The sequence below is a fragment of the Phoxinus phoxinus genome (genome assembly GCF_949152265.1).
Source record: "Phoxinus phoxinus genome assembly, chromosome: 18".
NCBI classification, from domain to species: domain Eukaryota; kingdom Metazoa; phylum Chordata; class Actinopteri; order Cypriniformes; family Leuciscidae; genus Phoxinus; species Phoxinus phoxinus.
The window spans coordinates 31,609,345-31,629,981 of record NC_136893.1 but is presented as its reverse complement, the minus strand read 5'-3'; the positions used below and the strand labels follow the sequence as shown (position 1 = coordinate 31,629,981).

Genomic DNA, 20,637 nt, shown 5'->3' with positions numbered 1-20,637 from the left:
ACAAGGACAGTTCTTCTCATTTGACTCATCCCCCATTGCCGCAGAACATAGCCCAACACCAAGGCCTGACCAGCAAGAAGCAATTGCAAAGCGTTTATCACGATTTAGACACTAATTTACTTTATAAATGTTATAGTCTAATGTACAATTTATTTATATTATTACTCAAGTTGTTTTATATTTTTTGTAATTTTTGTCCTATTGATGTAAAATCTGAAAACATTGTTGGTGAAAAACAATATATATTATTGGTGTTAGTGTGAAATATATGGTTCTTACTGATGGTACCCTACATCAGTTGTAATTAAACTCAAATTTGTTTTATTCTGCAAAAATAAACATTTGTGTGAGACATCAATAAGTATGTAGTGTCGATGTATATACAACACCAAATAACATTGAGTATGAAAAAAACAAAACTACAGCAATTACAGTAAGTAACAAATACTAACCAAGCCACAACAAATTATGTTTATCAAAAATGTAACATTTTAATTCGAATTATTATACCTACAGAAGACTAAAAGCCTCTTCTGCTTCTCTGAAGCCCATGCTGTCCTGATGGAGAAGGGTATGACAGTCTGATGGCGTTGACAACACTGGATGGAAGAACCCTCCTGTTGCGTCTTCCCAATCTCACCCATTCCAGAACTATCCTGTATGCCACCAGCCGGTATTGACTGTAAGTGTGCAGTCAATCACTTTTAAATATATAACGTTAAAATATGAAAAATTATAAAATATGTATAATATATAATCATACTACACGCGATACTTACTCTACTGTTAGGGTGCCACCAGGTCCTTGGGGCCTCGGACGGCGTCTCCAGTTAATTTTGGGCAAAAAAACACCTCTAAAGCTCTGTTGCTCAGTAACGGTGGGAATCCATTTTGTTGGGTAATGCAGCGAGATGCAAACAGGGTCTCACCCGCTGACTCAATGATTGATTCTAATGGCGGAATTTAAACGGTCCAGTCGTGGCAGCATTGAGATTCTTCGTCTGTTGGCAATGGTTGGCATTTGCCACATGTGCACCACCACGTCTCGTTAGATCTTCGTCTGCACGATGCTTGAGAGGTGTGTGTCGCCGCAGCAGTCTCTTCCATCTGCCGAATTTCTTCCTCTGTGTATTCCGGTTCAAAAAGGTAGGGCAGGGCGAAAAACTCCATCTCATCTTCTCCTCTAAGTTCAAAATCGTCCGACATCGTTGTTTTACCTTTTAATTACTTTTTTTTGTTAAAGGCGTTGGACTTAGTTTGCGCGTTCAACTTGTAAACACTGACTCTGTACTTCCGGCTACGTCAACCGTGACCTTTTGAACGTAATTGCGTATTACGTGACGTTACAAACGCGCATCACAGAACAGAACAAGACGAGCATTTGTCCTTATAATTTTTTTTATTTATTTTAGAAATGACGATGGTTTCGCTAGATAAGACCCGTATTCATCGTCTGGTGTCGTTTAAAGCCCGTTGAAGCGGCGCTGACACTGTCATCTGGACCTTGAACCGTTTGGTACCCATTGACGTCCATTATATGGAGAAAAATCCTAGAATGTTTTCATCAAAAACCTTCATTTCTTTTCGACTGAAGAAAGAAAGACATGAACATCTTGGATGACATCGGGGTGAGTAAATTATCAGCAAAAGTTTTTTAAAAAGTGAACTAATCATTTAATAATAAACAACTCGCTGATCTGTTACCCAATACATTGCTTCACTTTTTTAAAAGTTTAAAGCACAAAGATTTTAACGTTTTAACTTTTTACAAATGTATGAATGCTAAAGACTTGTGTATTTTAAATGTATACAACGTTTTAGTTGTAAACACAACGTTTTCAGTAAAAACACTGAGGTGTTTTCTGGGTCCTGGAGGTGTTCTGACATGCTCTAACATTTGTGCTTATTTCTGTTACTTGTGACATTTTCATGGCTAAAGTATTATTACACTGCATTCAGCACAAACTCTGCTACAATAATATGTCAGCAGCATGTATGTAAAAGTTTGTAGTTTTGAGATAATAACATTTATGCGTGGTTTGTGAAAATTACAAAAAAAAGTCACTGAAATAAGGTCATGAAACACAAACTGATTATTTCTTCACAAGACTTTTGAAAATTGTATCACGTAGCCTAGAATATTTGCTCCAAAACTATGTGAAAATCACCTTGACTACTCATTCAGATCAGACAATATATTGATTTAAAATTTGTAAGACATGTCTTGTATAAGAAAGCTTTATGCGAGTAGGCGTTAACCACCATGAATATTGAGTGTTTCACACTTGAACAAAGAGCCTCCCATAATGGCCCTATTAGGAGCTCTCAGGCACTATCATTATGAGGAACCTTGCACAAAGAATGAGGAGATTTAAAAAAGAATGGCTTTTTGATTGTTTGGATTTATTTACAACACAACAATCCAAAGATACACAACAAATGGCAAAAAACACATTATTTAACACACTGAACTAAAGACTTAACCAGTCACACACATTTGTGCCATTCCTGAAACATAGTGCATGCCTGTCATTTCCCAGGTGTTTGATTTTTCACTTTACCTCCTCATGCTCATGTTGAAGTCAGCAGGACTATACCTAAAAAAAGAAAAGCTGTGAACATGCTGATATCAAGAGAAACTAGGGCTGCACGACTTTGAGAATACATTTTAGATTTGTTCTGGTTAAAATTGCTTTTTAAAATTTATAAAATACACACAAACACACATATACTATATATATATATAAAATGAACACCAGGTTTGTTGTGCCTTGTAGGCATACATGTAGGGCTGCATAAAATAATAACAATAGTATAGCAGGCATCGTTAAAAAGGAACACTTCAGTAACACTACACTGGAGAAAAATATATTTATTATCATATGTTACTTCAAATGTTTACGCGTTTCGTTGTCACGGCTACATAAACAAATGTCCACACACAGGAAGACGGATGTTATGGTAATATTTTGCATGTATTTTAATCACAAAAACGAACGTTTGCATCAAGTGAAAGCATCAGGCACATTGGCTACCTACATAATAAGCTGTTTTAAATGTAAAATGTTCAATGCCGCGCTGATGTGGGCTCGGGTCGGGTATCCATCCTCTATTTCAAACACACAGCGCGACTGAGGACATTCACTGAAGTATCAACAGTTCAATGGCAATATGAAGTTTATGCAACAATAACACTAACTAATATAATTCAGAATTATTTCTTACCTTAAAATCTTTCTTGTCTTCAAATCGCGTTCTTCTTCTTCTGATGTAAATCCAATAATCTCACAGCGTGTTTTCCAAACTCGACGACAGCAGAGGACTGATAAAGTTTGGCGGCGCTTTGTTGTTGAGGTAATGAGCGCGTTCGCGCGACGCATGGACGATTTGCATCTCTTTGCACGTGTGGGTGTGGTCACATTAAAACTAATGAGCAAGGGTTAGAGAAACTGAATATCTTGTTGGTTTTATACAAATTACTTAAACAGAGAATATTTGTTTTCGTTTTGAATCCGATAATTTAAAACTACACACTTAAATGTTTATATAGAGCTCATAAATGTGTGACAAGTATTGTTAATGTTTAGGGACGTGCTCAAGAAAAAGAAAGTTCACGAGACGGAGAGGCAGAAAGCACACCCTGTTTAATTTCTTTATTTTACAAAAGCACAACGTTTTGTTTTGATTGTAAGTGGACACATGCAAAAGTAGACATCTCACAGATTCTTTTTTCATATTTATTAAGTCTGTATGACCATATATAACGGAGTATTTTAAGTTTATTTAGCTGCTATGTAAAAAAAATCACGCAAATCACGCCGGCAATCACCCCATAGGGCCCTATTTGCCTGATATAATTTGAATACATGTTGTTATATGTTTTAAATCTAGAACATGTTTTGCAATCCAAACTTTTTTTTTTTTAATTACATTTTACAAATGTGTGTGTGTGTGTGTACCACCCGTTGTATTTGAATGATATACATTGTCTTTTTTATATGCGATTGTGAAAAGTATAACTTCAAATGTGGACCGTGGGGTGGAATTTTCCCACGCTGGAGGGGTCAGTCCAAAAGTGGAGTGGGGTATTTGTTTTGAAGGGAAGGGGACCGTGGAATTCACACGGGTCAGCCTCAGAAATAGGCCACCAGCATTCAGGTACATCCATTCCAAAATCACTGCAAAGTATGTAGATGTAATCCGCGTTTATTGATATAATCCGCTAGAAGTCGCAATCTTGTCCCATGGTTAATCCTGAGCATTCTGCTATGAAAAGCGGTTCACTTCCACCATCTTTCAAATCTCTCCATACTCCTGTATAAAATAAAACTCAATCCCTTTCCGTAAAAAAACTAATCGGGGATCCTCTGTTGTATTCGTTGTAAATCTCTCTTCATTCTCCACGTTAATCAACCTGTTTTTGTCAAAATCATACTCGCACGTCCTCCAGACAGGTGAAAAACGTATATTTTACATGCTCTGTCGGCTCGTGGAGAAATCTCGTCAAACACGGTCCATGCTTTTTTTTTTCACGGCGCTAAAGTCAAATCGTCCATAGCTTCATCAATATTTCTCTCAGGAGTTTTCGGGGCTGCACTGGCCATTTTCTACTTGAATAAAAACCACAAGTGTCTCGTGTCGTGCTTGCGCTTCCTTTTTAAAGACCCCGCTGTATCCTGTGTGTGTGTGTGTGTGTGTGCGTGCGGATGTGCGTGTGTGCACCATTTAATTGTGGAAAGTACATCTTTTACATCTTTAAAAATGTATTTGTGAGAGTACAACAATGCATGTTAGAAAAATGGTTCCGTTCACTCCCATAAGGGGAGGGTCACATGTGGGAAAATTCCCACGCTCCAGGTGTACATTGTCTGAAATTCCCACGGGTGGGAGGGATGGTGGGTCGGGGGGCTCGCGTGGGGGAAAGGGGCGGGACTTAAGGGCAATAAATCACTCAAAGTGACATATAGTGCCCTATATTCTCTCTCTGGTGTTATCATTTATTTGCTTTGGTGTACTGTGGAGTGGGTAAACCTGTTTTTAATGTCAGGCTAGCAGATACCGTAGACTCACGCTAGCCTAGCACCGGCGAACTATGCAACTGGAAGGACTGGATGAATTTTTTTTAAAGGGCACCTATTATGACATTTAAAATGTTCCTAATGTTGTTTTGGGAGTCCCCAACAACAGTTTTACGTGCATGCAATGTCAAAAAACACTTTTGTTGTCGCATAATATGCATTTATTTTTACCTGATTTGCTCACCGACTCCCAAATGATTCGTTCAACGACTCGTTTTTCCAAACCCCTCCTTTGCGCGACGCTAATCTGCGATTGGTCAGATGACCCAGCAGTGTTTACAGAGATAATACTTATTGTTTAACACTGAGTACAATGATGCTTTTATCAATTAAATTGTGTTATAATAATGATTACAGTCCACTGCTTTGTAGTTTGTAGTAAAAAACTAAAAATAAGATAAAGAATTTAATGTTATGTTAGCGAGCATAGCCCAGAGTTCATATTGTAAAAGCACAATCAGTCTTTGTTTGCGTTAGCCCGATGCATAAACATAAGTTACTCTATTCTTTAAGACAACTCCGAAAACAACGACAAACACTTCACATATCTCAATACAATTGTCATTGAAGACCTAGAAGCTAAACGGTGCTTACACAACAAACAAAATAATTATTAAGCATGCTACATAAAACATAAAAGCAACAATTATTAATAACACTTACAGGTTGTGATACGGAGGAGGAAGCTGATGCAAATACACTTGGAACTGAACCTTCCTTCAATATCAGCCGGCTCGCGGATCCAAGTTTGATTGCATTTAAGTTGGTAAAGCAATCGTCTTCAAAATGGCGCGAACAAAGCACAAGGCTCGGACTACACTTCTGTGGTATAGTTGTATATATGAATTGTAGCCACTTAGTCTTCAAATGCTCCTCCTTGGGCAGATGAAAAAAGTTTGCTTTTGAGTCGCACTTCAGAACACAGCGTCTCGTCGCCATGATGTTTCCCTGCTGGCCTTGGAGCGCAATAAGTGGGCGTATCGTATTCAAATAACTTGACAAGTTGACGTCATCTAGTCAGAGAAAAAGCTTCGGTCTTCTAACGATTCATAAAAATGACTCAGAGTCGACTCTTACTTTTGAAAGACAATAACTTTATAAACGGTGCACTTTCATATTTCAAACTTTGCAGGATGTTTTTGTTCACTTAGATCTATGTTACACACTACATGAAAGGTACATTTCAAAATTCCATAATAGGTGCTCTTTAAAACTGTCTCCATTGATGAATATCAACCAGGCTAACTTGAAAATGAGGTCCGATGTCCAAAATCCTGAACCACCCCTTTAAGTTATAGGGTTTTACGCAGTGTAGTTTTACAAACTCATTGTAAGCTTTTGAGTTAGTTGCAGTCTGTATAGTAATTCCTTCTGATGGATTTAGATGGATGGCTTCCAGCGCCTCAGTCACAGGATTTACTGATGCTCCTTCAGTGCCAGCTTACAGTCACACACTCTTTCTCTTTCTTGCTCTCTCCTTGGCCAGCCTATGTATAAAACTCTCGTTCTGCCTCTGTTTTCAGGGAGAATGACTCAGCTTATACGCATGCAAGAATAATGTTTCATCCACCATGTGATGACAGGCTGAAAACCAATATGATTATACAAACTGTCTTGATTCCTATTGAATTATCTGGTTGTTAAAGGAGATGATTGCGATGTGTTTTGGTAACGAACTGTTCTTATTGCATGTCACGAAGTGCTCTCTGCAGGAAGGTCCAGATCCTAACAAATCTATTTAAGATTATAGAACTGTCCGGATGTAATTATATTCTTCCTCTTAACGTTTCAAAGATGGTCTGTTGTCTAAATATCACATATTACAGATTTAAAAGTGATTTTTAAAGTTTCTCCATTTGTGGTGACATGCTCACATTGATAGTGTCCATACGGTTTTAAAAAGAAATACTTCAACAGCATTTATTAATTTCAACATTAGTCAACATTAATAACACATTATTCAAATCAGAGGTTGTATTTGTTAAGTAAGGGATAATGGCTATAACAACCGCCTCGCTATACATTATCCTGCTTATTACATGGCTACCTACCAAATAAATTGATTGTTTATTGATTGATTTAAAAACGATTGTATTGGTTCCGCTAAAGAACACCGTGTCCATGGCAACACTCTGTTTTTCATGACAACGGTGCATTATCCTTAGCGGCGGTGCGTTATTGCGAAGTCGATTATTAATCGGTGCGAAGACGATTAATGTTACGTAAGTGGAAGTAGGCTGACCGGGTGATGTTATTGATGTGTGGTTGAAATGATAGTGTGCTGTCAAGGATGACACCCAGACTCTTAACCTGAGGGGAAGGTGAGACGGAGGAATTATCCATTTTGATGGAGAAACTGTTAGTTTTGGCTAATGTGGATTTGGTACCAATGAGGAGAACCTCGGTTTTATCACTGTTAAGTTTAAGGAAGTTGAGGGTAAGCCAGGATTTTATTTCTGCAATGCAATCAGTGAGGGTAGTGAGTGTTAGAGTGTTATCAGTGGATGTGGGCTTTGTGGTGAGGTATAGCTGGATGTCATCCGCGTAGCAGTGAAAATTAACATTGAATTTACAGAGAATATTTCCAAGGGGAAGAAGGGAGATAAATAAAAAGAAGGGGCCCCAGGACAGAGCCCTGGGGCACACCTGTAGTGACGGGAGAGGAAGTGGATTTGAATGACTTAACCCTCAGGGGTCTGAGGGGTTTTTGGGGCCCTTGAGATGTTTTGACATGCCCTGACATTTGTGCTTATTTCAGCTACTTACAACATACCTTTGGCCAACTCATAATTATGCTGTATTGCAGCACAAACTCTGCTACAATAATATGTGAGCAAAATGGAAGTTACATGTTTGCATTTTATAGAAAAAAAATATTATGCGTGGTTAGTAAGTTCTGGAAAAAAAATTGTCACTGCAATGAGCCCATATAACTCATACTGAATAGTTTGGCACAAGACTTTTGAGTTACCATTCTTGTAGGCTAGAATGTTTACTACAAAATGATGTGAAAATCATTCTGATCACTCTTTCACAAAACAACAATATAATGATTTAAACTTTGCAAGTCAGTTTTTGTGCCAGTACTGCTTTATGCGTAGGGGTGTTGATGGCCATGAATATGAATGAGGGGAGACAATAGACACTCCCCCAATGGCTAATGCCCCATCACGGTGCTGTGAGTCAGAGAGGAGAATCTGAGAATGAGAGGACATTCAAAGGTTTTATATTCATTCTGTTTTTATTGTAATTCCTCTATGTGGAGGAACTAAATGTTGTGCCTTACAAGACCACAGTGCTACCGTACATATATAAACATATAGTACCAGTCAAACGTTTGGACACATTACCATTTTTAATATTTTTGGAAGAAGGCTGCATTTATTTGATAAAAAATACAGAAACAACAGTAATATTGTGAAATATTATTACAATTTAAAATAATGATTTTCTATTTTAATATACTTTAAAATATAATTTATTTCTTTGATCAAAGCTGAATTTTCAGCATCATTACTCCAGTCTTCAGTGTCACATGATCCTTCAGAAATCAGTATAATATCCTGATTTGATAATCAGGTATTATCAATGTTGGAAACCGCTGTGCTGCTTAATATTTTTTTTTATACCCTGTGATACTTTTTTCAGGATTCACTGATTAAAAAGAACAGCATTTATTCAAAATAGAAATCTTTCCTAACAATATAAGTCATTACTATCACTTAACACATCCTTTCAAAAAAAGAAAGAAAGGTAGTGTAGCCTATACTGTTACAATAGATTTTAAATAAATGCTGGTCTTTAATATTTACTATCACAGGTTATAAAAACACTGGAAAAAAAAAATCATCATATCAGAATGATTTCTGAAGGATCATGTGACAGTAAAGACTGAAGTAATGATGAATCACAGAAATTAATAACATTTTAAAATATACAGTTAGGCTATTTTAAATTATAATACTATTTTACAATATAACTGTTTTTTTTCTTGAGTTGATGAGCATAAGAGACTTCTTCTAAAAACCTAAAAAATGTTTGCAAACTTTTGACGGATACCTATATAAAATTCTACATATACCTATATAACCTACATAGACATAACCTATATATAACTGTATAAGCTATAAATACATTACATAAAACTTAAAAATTTACACATGAAACAACATGTGGTGGTAAAGAAGACCGTGTACATATGGATAGATGAGATTTCCATTACACAAGAGTAGATGTTAACACTTCATACTGATTTGCAACCACAATCTCTGAACCACAATTTCTAACGCCACTATCTCAACGCACCCACGACCATACGTCACCCGTTGACTAAGGATGTCGAAGCCCCACTGTCGTCGCTAAAGCAGGTTCAGTGGCAACGGTTCAGTATGGCGGGCGGTTTGTAAAAAGACCACCCACCCACCTCTGCGTAACCTACTCGCTCACAGTGTTGCAGCTGCTCATAAAAGGAAAATGTCCAAGATGGAGGGGAGAGGGACACAGATGATTTTTGCAGCCTGGTGGTTAGTGGAAGGTGGTCAGCAGAGCACACACATCTGAACAGTGTCACACATTGTTATGCCACTCTTGAAAACAGTTCCTGTTCAACTGAAGACATAAGTGAACATTGCATGTCTGGCATTTCCATGGTGTTAAATTCCTTTTACCACGCACTGCTTTGCAATGGACACATTCACGGCGACCAACTGTGGCAACATCCCTGTCATCTGATGTCAGCTCAGCTCCTGGAACCGGTACATGGTCACTATATGTCTGTTTTGGTGCTGTTTTCTGTGACACACCACAGAGCTCTGTGATAAGTTGCTCCATAAACTCTTTATGGGACAAGTTACCTTGTAGTTCTTTGTGCACAATGAAAGAGTTGGTGGAAGCAATGTCCAAGAAGTGTAGAAAGATCTTTCTGTACCACTTCATTGTTTTGTGTTGTGCAGTGTAGTATTGTATCAGCTGATCAGACAGGTCAACACCCCCCATGTGTTTGTTGTATGCAGTCACAGGTGCAGGACATGGAAATGTCTTTGTCCTCCATGTATCTTGTGTTTTCACCCTCCTCTGCGCAGTGTCTCCTGTATAAGCAGGATGAATGGTGAAGCAGACAGATACCTCTCGTGTGTCCATCCACTTCACAAATAAGAGAGGTCCATCCCGAATCCACCTGATGGATCCCCTGGCAGATTTTTTAGAGAGTGAATTAGTTGCATCACGTGGGACCGGTGCTTGGACATGTTCATTGTCACATCTGTTGATAACACAATCAAAGAAACTGTATTATTATCATTATCAATCACTAATGGCCATGGATAAAAAAAAAAAGACTACAGTTTTTGTAATTTCACACAAGAATAGGTAGGCCATACTTGTATATTATGACGATGTAAACACAATTACATTTCATCAGTAAAATATTACATCTGTGCACTTACTCTGTATGATTCTCGATCGCACTGAGAACTGAACGACACCTGCGTGTCCCTCTGCGAGGTGCTGGAGAAGGAGAGCGTGATGCAGACACATTCCTAAAAAAAAAAAAAAAAACTGTTAGCATACTTTATCCAAAGATGGGCAATTAATGGGTATGGACGCTTAATGCATGTATTTATCTGTTAATGGGCCATAGGACGGAGAAATATCTATTTATGGGCCATAGATCCATAAATATGGGCCTATATGGCCCATCAACACCGCGAGTGTTGATGGGCCATATAGACCGCACGCATTTACAGCATTTCAAACATTTACACCTGTATTCACAATAATCTGTGGCAATATTTTAGCAAGATAACTGTCATAGGCTAACCAAAACCGAACATTTATATATAAAAATATAATGTGTACTGTCTAGTATTTAGACAGTATCACATTTTACCGGAGGCTGAACTATATTTGCACTAAATCATATTTACACCTAAGCAGATATTCTCAAATAAGCTACATTAGGCCTACGCAAAATGCAGTATTTTTAGCATAATAATCTGTGTCATAAGCAAATCAAAACGGAGTGAAATATATATATACAAATATGTTTAGAGAGGAAAGGCTATCACATTGAAACAGTTTACAGTTACACAATCATATACACGGGATATTGTAAGGCAATCTTTCCTGTAAGATGTCAAAAGCTAACCAAAACTAAACATATAGTCTATAGATCGAATGATGTAAAACACTTAAATGTAAGATCAAAACCAACAGAGTATTTTGAATCTCTTTTGCACTGATAAGAAAAAAAGCGAGCAGATCACGCCGGCGTGATTGCCGACCCCAGTGGGTTAAGCTGAATGAACTGAGTGCGGCCAGAGAGCTAGGATGTGAGCCAGTTTAGTGAAGTGTGGGTAATACCAATGGATGACAATCTTTTGAGGAGGGTGGTATGACAAATGGTGTCAAAGGCCGCACTCAGGTCAAGGAGGATGAGGATGGTGAGTAATCCAGAGTCAGCTGCCATGAGAAGGTCATTGGTGATTTTTATTAGTGCTGTTTCTGTGCTGTGGAGTGGGCGGAAACCAGACTGGAACTGTTCATAGAGATTGTTGTGAGAAAGGTGAGAATGTATTTGAGTGGCAACTACTTTTTGAAGAATTTTGGAAATGTAGGGTAAGTTCGATATAGGACGGAAGTTGTTGAAAATGGAAGGGTCAGCACCAGGCTTTTTCAGGATAGGTGTAATGACAGCAGTTTTTAAGGATGTGGGGACAGTTCCAGTGGTGAGAGAGGACTGAATGATGGCAGAGATGATAGGGAGCAGAGAAGGGAGGCAGGATTTGACAAGATATGTAGGTAGAGGGTCTAGTTGACATGTGGACGATTTGAATTCTGGATGAGTTCGGTGAGTTCTGAGAGAGAGGGCAGGTGAAAAGAAGAGAGTGTGTGTATGGGTGGATGGGGGTCAGAAAAGCTGTGGAGATGGTGTGGAGTGTTGTCAAGGTGTTGGTGAATATTGTAAATTTTAGCAGTAAAGAATGACATGATGGAATTACAGAAGTATGTTGTATACAAATGGGGAGGCAAAGAATCCTGTGGTTGGGTGTTTTTGTTTAAAATATTGAAAAGTGACTCTCCATGATTAGCAGTGATTAAACTTACTTAGCAGCGATGTGTTATCCTTAGCAGCGGTGTGTTCTCCTTAGCAGCGGTGTGTTATCCTTAGCAGCGGTGTGTTATCCTTAGCAGAGGTGCGTTATCCTTAGCGGCGGTGTGTTCTCCTTAGCAGCGGTGTGTTCTCCTTAGCAGCGGTGTGTTCTCCTTAGCGGCGGTGTGTTCTCCTTAGCAGCGGTGTGTTCTCCTTAGCAGCGGTGTGTTCTCCTTAGCGGCGGTGTGTTCTCCTTAGCGGCGGTGTGTTCTCCTTAGCAGCGGTGTGTTCTCCTTAGCAGCGGTGCGTTATCCTTAGCAGCGGTGTGTTCTCCTTAGCGGCGGTGTGTTCTCCTTAGTGGCGGTGTGTTATCCTTAGCGGCGGTGTGTTCTCCTTAGCGGCGGTGTGTTATCCTTAGCAGCGGTGTGTTCTCCTTAGCGGTGGTGTGTTCTCCTTAGCAGCGGTGTGTTATCCTTAGCAGCGGTGTGTTCTCCTTAGCAGCGGTGTGTTCTCCTTAGCAGCGGTGCGTTATCCTTAGCAGCGGTGTGTTCTCCTTAGCAGCGGTGTGTTCTCCTTAGCGGCGGTGTGTTCTCCTTAGCAGCGGTGTGTTCTCCTTAGCAGCGGTGTGTTCTCCTTAGCAGCGGTGCGTTATCCTTAGCAGCGGTGTGTTCTCCTTAGCGGCGGTGTGTTCTCCTTATCAGCGGTGTGTTCTCCTTAGCAGCGGTGTGTTCTCCTTAGCAGCGGTGTGTTCTCCTTAGCAGCGGTGCGTTATCCTTAGCAGCGGTGCGTTATCCTTAGCAGAGGTGCGTTATCCTTAGCGGCGGTGTGTTCTCCTTAGCGGCGGTGTGTTCTCCTTAGCAGCGGTGTGTTCTCCTTAGCGGCGGTGTGTTATCCTTAGCGGCGGTGTGTTATCCTTAGCAGCGGTGTGTTATCCTTAGCAGCGGTGTGTTCTCCTTAGCAGCGGTGTGTTATCCTTAGCGGCGGTGTGTTATCCTTAGCGGCGGTGTGTTCTCCTTAGCAGCGGTGTGTTCTCCTTAGCAGCGGTGCGTTATCCTTAGCAGCGGTGTGTTCTCCTTAGCGGCGGTGTGTTCTCCTTAGCAGCGGTGTGTTCTCCTTAGCAGCGGTGTGTTATCCTTAGCAGCGGTGTGTTCTCCTTAGCAGCGGTGTGTTCTCCTTAGCAGCGGTGCGTTATCCTTAGCAGCGGTGTGTTCTCCTTAGCAGCGGTGCGTTATCCTTAGCGGCGGTGTGTTATCCTTAGCGGCGGTGTGTTCTCCTTAGCAGCGGTGCGTTATCCTTAGCAGCGGTGCGTTATCCTTAGCAGCGGTGTGTTCTCCTTAGCAGCGGTGCGTTATCCTTAGCAGCGGTGTGTTATCCTTAGCAGCGGTGTGTTCTCCTTAGCAGCGGTGTGTTCTCCTTAGCAGCGGTGCGTTATCCTTAGCGGCGGTGTGTTCTCCTTAGCAGCGGTGCGTTATCCTTAGCAGCGGTGTGTTCTCCTTAGCGGCGGTGTGTTCTCCTTAGCAGCGGTGTGTTCTCCTTAGCAGCGGTGTGTTCTCCTTAGCAGCGGTGTGTTCTCCTTAGCAGCGGTCTGTTCTCCTTAGCGGCGGTGTGTTCTCCTTAGCAGCGGTGTGTTATCCTTAGCAGCGGTGTGTTATCCTTAGCAGCGGTGTGTTCTCCTTAGCGGTGGTCTGTTCTCCTTAGCAGCGGTGTGTTCTCCTTAGCAGCGGTGTGTTATCCTTAGCAGCGGTGTGTTCTCCTTAGCAGCGGTGTGTTCTCCTTAGCAGCGGTGTGTTATCCTTAGCAGCGGTGTGTTATCCTTAGCGGTGGTCTGTTCTCCTTAGCAGCGGTGTGTTCTCCTTAGCGGCGGTGTGTTCTCCTTAGCAACGGTGTGTTCTCCTTAGCAGCGGTGTGTTCTCCTTAGCGGCGGTGTGTTCTCCTTAGCGGCGGTGTGTTCTCCTTAGCGGCGGTGTGTTATCCTTAGCAGCGGTGTGTTATCCTTAGCGGCGGTGTGTTCTCCTTAGCGGCGGTGTGTTCTCCTTAGCGGCGGTGTGTTCTCCTTAGCGGCGGTGTGTTCTCCTTAGCGGCGGTGTGTTCTCCTTAGCAGCGGTGCGTTCTCCTTAGCGGCGGTCTGTTATCCTTAGCGGCGGTGTGTTCTCCTTAGCAGCGGTGTGTTCTCCTTAGCGGCGGTCTGTTCTCCTTAGCGGCGGTGTGTTCTCCTTAGCGGCGGTGTGTTCTCCTTAGCGGCGGTCTGTTATCCTTAGCGGCGGTGTGTTATCCTTAGCGGCGGTGTGTTCTCCTTAGCGGCGGTGTGTTCTCCTTAGCAGCGGTGTGTTCTCCTTAGCGGCGGTGTGTTATCCTTAGCGGCGGTGTGTTCTCCTTAGCGGCGGTGTGTTATCCTTAGCACGGTGTGTTCTCCTTAGCGGTGGTGTGTTCTCCTTAGCAGCGGTGTGTTCTCCTTAGCAGCGGTGTGTTATCCTTAGCAGCGGTGTGTTCTCCTTAGCAGCGGTGTGTTCTCCTTAGCAGCGGTGTGTTATCCTTAGCAGCGGTGTGTTATCCTTAGCGGCGGTGTGTTATCCTTAGCGGCGGTGTGTTCTCCTTAGCAGCGGTGTGTTATCCTTAGCGGCGGTGTGTTCTCCTTAGCAGCGGTGTGTTCTCCTTAGCGGTGGTGTGTTCTCCTTAGCAGCGGTGTGTTATCCTTAGCGGCGGTGTGTTCTCCTTAGCAGCGGTGTGTTATCCTTAGCAGCGGTGTGTTCTCCTTAGCAGCGGTGTGTTCTCCTTAGCAGCGGTGTGTTATCCTTAGCAGCGGTGTGTTCTCCTTAGCAGCGGTGTGTTATCCTTAGCAGCGGTGTGTTATCCTTAGCGGCGGTGTGTTCTCCTTAGCAGCGGTGTGTTATCCTTAGCAGCGGTGTGTTATCCTTAGCGGTGGTCTGTTCTCCTTAGCAGCGGTGTGTTCTCCTTAGCAGCGGTGTGTTCTCCTTAGCAGCGGTGTGTTCTCCTTAGCGGCGGTGTGTTATCCTTAGCAGCGGTGTGTTATCCTTAGCGGCGGTGTGTTCTCCTTAGCGGCGGTGTGTTATCCTTAGCACGGTGTGTTCTCCTTAGCGGTGGTGTGTTCTCCTTAGCAGCGGTGTGTTCTCCTTAGCAGCGGTGTGTTATCCTTAGCAGCGGTGTGTTCTCCTTAGCAGCGGTGTGTTCTCCTTAGCAGCGGTGTGTTATCCTTAGCAGCGGTGTGTTATCCTTAGCGGCGGTGTGTTCTCCTTAGCAGCGGTGTGTTATCCTTAGCAGCGGTGTGTTATCCTTAGCGGTGGTCTGTTCTCCTTAGCGGCGGTGTGTTCTCCTTAGCGGCGGTGTGTTCTCCTTAGCAGCGGTGTGTTATCCTTAGCAGCGGTGTGTTATCCTTAGCAGCGGTGTGTTCTCCTTAGCAGCGGTGTGTTCTCCTTAGCAGCGGTGTGTTATCCTTAGCGGTGGTCTGTTCTCCTTAGCAGCGGTGTGTTATCCTTAGCGGTGGTCTGTTCTCCTTAGCAGCGGTGTGTTATCCTTAGCAGCGGTGTGTTATCCTTAGCGGCGGTGTGTTCTCCTTAGCAGCGGTGTGTTCTCCTTAGCAGCGGTGTGTTCTCCTTAGCAGCGGTGTGTTCTCCTTAGCGGCGGTGTGTTATCCTTAGCAGCGGTGTGTTATCCTTAGCGGCGGTGTGTTCTCCTTAGCGGCGGTGTGTTCTCCTTAGCGGCGGTGTGTTCTCCTTAGCGGCGGTGTGTTCTCCTTAGCGGCGGTGTGTTCTCCTTAGCGGCGGTGTGTTCTCCTTAGCGGCGGTCTGTTATCCTTAGCGGCGGTGTGTTATCCTTAGCGGCGGTGTGTTCTCCTTAGCGGCGGTGTGTTCTCCTTAGCAGCGGTGTGTTCTCCTTAGCGGCGGTGTGTTATCCTTAGCGGCGGTGTGTTCTCCTTAGCGGCGGTGTGTTATCCTTAGCACGGTGTGTTCTCCTTAGCGGTGGTGTGTTCTCCTTAGCAGCGGTGTGTTCTCCTTAGCAGCGGTGTGTTATCCTTAGCAGCGGTGTGTTCTCCTTAGCAGCGGTGTGTTATCCTTAGCAGCGGTGTGTTATCCTTAGCGGTGGTCTGTTCTCCTTAGCGGCGGTGTGTTCTCCTTAGCGGCGGTGTGTTCTCCTTAGCAGCGGTGTGTTATCCTTAGCGGCGGTGTGTTATCCTTAGCGGCGGTGTGTTCTCCTTAGCAGCGGTGTGTTATCCTTAGCGGCGGTGTGTTCTCCTTAGCGGCGGTGTGTTCTCCTTAGCGGCGGTGTGTTATCCTTAGCGGCGGTGTGTTCTCCTTAGCGGCGGTGTGTTCTCCTTAGCAGCGGTGTGTTCTCCTTAGCGGCGGTGTGTTCTCCTTAGCAGCGGTGTGTTATCCTTAGCAGCGGTGCGTTATCCTTAGCGGCGGTGTGTTCTCCTTAGCAGCGGTCTGTTCTCCTTAGCAGCGGTGTGTTCTCCTTAGCGGTGGTGTGTTCTCCTTAGCAGCGGTGTGTTATCCTTAGCGGCGGTGTGTTCTCCTTAGCGGCGGTGTGTTCTCCTTAGCAGCGGTGTGTTATCCTTAGCAGCGGTGCGTTATCCTTAGCAGCGGTGCTTTATCCTTAGCAGCGGTGTGTTATCCTTAGCAGCGGTGTGTTCTCCTTAGCGGCGGTGTGTTATCCTTAGCGGCGGTGTGTTATCCTTAGCGGCGGTGTGTTATCCTTAGCAGCGGTGTGTTCTCCTTAGCGGCGGTGTGTTATCCTTAGCGGCGGTGTGTTATCCTTAGCAGCGGTGTGTTCTCCTTAGCGGCGGTGTGTTATCCTTAGCAGCGGTGTGTTATCCTTAGCAGCGGTGTGTTCTCCTTAGCAGCGGTGTGTTATCCTTAGCAGCGGTGTGTTATCCTTAGCAGCGGTGTGTTCTCCTTAGCGGCGGTGTGTTCTCCTTAGCGGCGGTGCGTTCTCCTTAGCAGCGGTGTGTTATCCTTAGCAGCGGTGTGTTATCCTTAGCAGCGGTGTGTTCTCCTTAGCGGCGGTGTGTTATCCTTAGCAGCGGTGTGTTATCCTTAGCGGCGGTCTGTTCTCCTTAGCAGCGGTGTGTTCTCCTTAGCAGCGGTGTGTTCTCCTTAGCGGCGGTGTGTTCTCCTTAGCAGCGGTGTGTTATCCTTAGCGGCGGTGTGTTATCCTTAGCGGCGGTGTGTTCTCCTTAGCAGCGGTGTGTTATCCTTAGCAGCGGTGTGTTATCCTTAGCAGCGGTGTGTTCTCCTTAGCGGCGTTGTGTTCTCCTTAGCGGCGGTCTGTTCTCCTTAGCAGCGGTGTGTTCTCCTTAGCAGCGGTGTGTTATCCTTAGCGGCGGTGCGTTCTCCTTAGCAGCGGTGTGTTATCCTTAGCAGCGGTGTGTTCTCCTTAGCAGCGGTGTGTTATCCTTAGCAGCGGTGTGTTATCCTTAGCGGCGGTGTGTTCTCCTTAGCAGCGGTGCGTTATCCTTAGCGGCGGTCTGTTCTCCTTATCGGCGGTGTGTTCTCCTTAGCAGCGGTGTGTTATCCTTAGCAGCGGTGTGTTATCCTTAGCAGCGGTGTGTTCTCCTTAGCAGCGGTGTGTTCTCCTTAGCAGCGGTGTGTTATCCTTAGCAGCGGTGTGTTATCCTTAGCAGCGGTGTGTTCTCCTTAGCGGCGGTGTGTTATCCTTAGCGGCGGTGCGTTCTCCTTAGCAGCGGTGTGTTATCCTTAGCAGCGGTGTGTTATCCTTAGCGGCGGTGTGTTATCCTTAGCAGCGGTGTGTTATCCTTAGCAGCGGTGTGTTATCCTTAGCAGCGGTGTGTTATCCTTAGCAGCGGTGTGTTCTCCTTAGCGGCGGTGTGTTATCCTTAGCAGCGGTGTGTTCTCCTTAGCAGCGGTGTGTTCTCCTTAGCAGCGGTGTGTTATCCTTAGCAGCGGTGTGTTATCCTTAGCAGCGGTGTGTTCTCCTTAGCAGCGGTGCATTATCCTTAGCAGCGGTGTGTTCTCCTTAGCAGCGGTGTGTTCTCCTTAGCAGCGGTGTGTTATCCTTAGCAGCGGTGTGTTATCCTTAGCAGCGGTGTGTTCTCCTTAGCGGCGGTGTGTTCTCCTTAGCAGCGGTGTGTTATCCTTAGCGGCGGTCTGTTCTCCTTAGCGGCGGTGTGTTCTCCTTAGCAGCGGTGTGTTATCCTTAGCAGCGGTGTGTTCTCCTTAGCAGCGGTGTGTTATCCTTAGCAGCGGTGTGTTCTCCTTAGCGGCGTTGTGTTCTCCTTAGCGGCGGTCTGTTCTCCTTAGCAGCGGTGTGTTCTCCTTAGCAGCGGTGTGTTATCCTTAGCGGCGGTGCGTTCTCCTTAGCAGCGGTGTGTTATCCTTAGCAGCGGTGTGTTATCCTTAGCAGCGGTGTGTTCTCCTTAGCGGCGGTGTGTTATCCTTAGCAGCGGTGTGTTATCCTTAGCAGCGGTGTGTTCTCCTTAGCAGCGGTGTGTTCTCCTTAGCAGCGGTGTGTTATCCTTAGCAGCGGTGTGTTCTCCTTAGCAGCGGTGTGTTATCCTTAGCGGCGGTGCGTTCTCCTTAGCAGCGGTGTGTTATCCTTAGCAGCGGTGTGTTATCCTTAGCGGCGGTGTGTTCTCCTTAGCGGCGGTGTGTTATCCTTAGCGGCGGTGTGTTCTCCTTAGCAGCGGTGTGTTATCCTTAGCGGCGGTCTGTTCTCCTTAGCAGCGGTGTGTTCTCCTTAGCAGCGGTGTGTTATCCTTAGCAGCGGTGTGTTATCCTTAGCAGCGGTATGTTCTCCTTAGCGGCGGTGTGTTCTCTTACGTAGAGTTCTCTCGTACTGCGTCGAAAGAACGCTACGGGAAAGTATTTCTTTGTCGAGATTGAAGCCTAAAAATTAATCCTTAATTTTGTAAACATGTAAAACGCTTTTCTGTAGCATACAACCTTAGGCGGAGCAATATCGCTCACCCATTGGCTGCTCCGCCAGAAAAGCACAGCCTATGCGAGGCCAGAGACGCTGACCAATGAGGACGCTTCGCGCCCATTCTGCGTCATCTCCCGCCGAAACAGGCGTGGCCTAGGCCTATAAATACGAGCATAGCTGTCTAACACACCGATTTTTCTTAATTCACGAAGCTGCACGCATCGTTGGATTGGATTCGAGCCGCCACAGCCGTCTGAAACAAGCACCTCAGCAGGACGCGCCTCTTACCTGAAGCCGCTGGTCATCGCCGCCTTCAGCCGCCGTTCCCTGCTGCGCTTCTCCGGCGTGGAATATCCTTTACATTATGTGTGTGTGTTTTGTGTGTGTGTTCGCCGTCGCGACACACAGTTTTTCCACCACTAAAAGAGCCGAGCGTCTTTTTCAAGATGCCTCGCACCTCCTGTGGCTCGTGTAGAGCCCCGCTCAGTGACGGGGACCACGTGCTTGTGTTTCCTGCCTGTAAGGATCACGCAGCTTCAGCTCTCGTCGATGGCGGCTGCCATCACTGTGATTGGATGCCTACGGTGACTCTGCGGACTCGCCTGGGGTTCATTACTGAAGCTGCATCTTTCCGCCCGCTGCAGTGCCGCGCCGTGAAAAGCGCCGTGCTCAGCGGAGCCCGGAACCTATCTCCACCACGAGGTGCTCGCCGCTGCTGCCGCCAGCTTCTCCGCCAGCTTCGCTGGACTCTCTGACCGACGGACAAGGGCCGCTGTGTGCCGCCGCGTCCGTCATGGACGAGGAAGATGAAGCCGTGTCTGTGGAGGACGACTGCTGTTCTCTCCTCGCTTCGGGTAGCAAGGGATGGGCGAGCTCCGAGGATCTCCCCTCCCCCGCCGCTCGTGAGCGTCGACGGAGAAAGACCAGCATCGATGCGCTTACCGGCTGGATGGCTGCTTTTCTGCAGAGGAACGTACGTTACCGTCCTCACGACCCGCGCCTTTTTCTTCCTGAATTCACGAAGAAATCGCGGAGTCCCGGAAAGCCCCGTTTTCAGCCAGGATGCGCACTTCTGCTTCGAGGAAAGCTAACGTTACAGTGTTAAAATCCCGCCGCGGCCGGATTTCACTAAAATGTCTCGCTCGCACAGTCCCAACATACGCGACCGTGCCAGTGTATTTTGCAGTCACCAAATCGGCATCATGGCCCGTTTGCCTGCACACAAACGCCGTTTTCACGACGCCCCAGGTAAATCTGAAAATGTATTTTCTGGTGTCCCGGCCACGGCCGATGGTGTAATGTGTGTATCCGTAATGCCCACGACTCAGTGCCCATTCATACACACAAGCACAGCCCTACACAACAGGGCTTGCACACATAAAATCGACTCTGTCGATTGTGCGTCACATGTAAGTTAGTGAACGTGTCCGCTTTTCAGTGCCCACAATCACTACACACTGTATGTCCCGTGGTTTCTGTAAAAACGAAACGAATGCACGGTCAGTCGGTTCTGATAGACAGTACTCTCTGTGCTACACGGTGTCCCGGCCACAGCCGATGATGTAATGTGTG

General features: G+C 44.9%; 1 protein-coding gene across 1 annotated transcript in view; it reads left to right on the top strand.

Moving 5' to 3' along the window:
* Window positions 1-529: 529 nt before the first annotated feature.
* Window positions 530-20,637, top strand: part of irf10 (interferon regulatory factor 10) — a 68,414-nt gene continuing 48,306 nt past the window's right edge. Inside the window, exon 1 of the mRNA XM_079587668.1 lies at window positions 530-682. The gene's annotated coding sequence lies outside the window, so the exon portion shown is untranslated. The remainder of the gene's footprint in view (window positions 683-20,637) is intronic.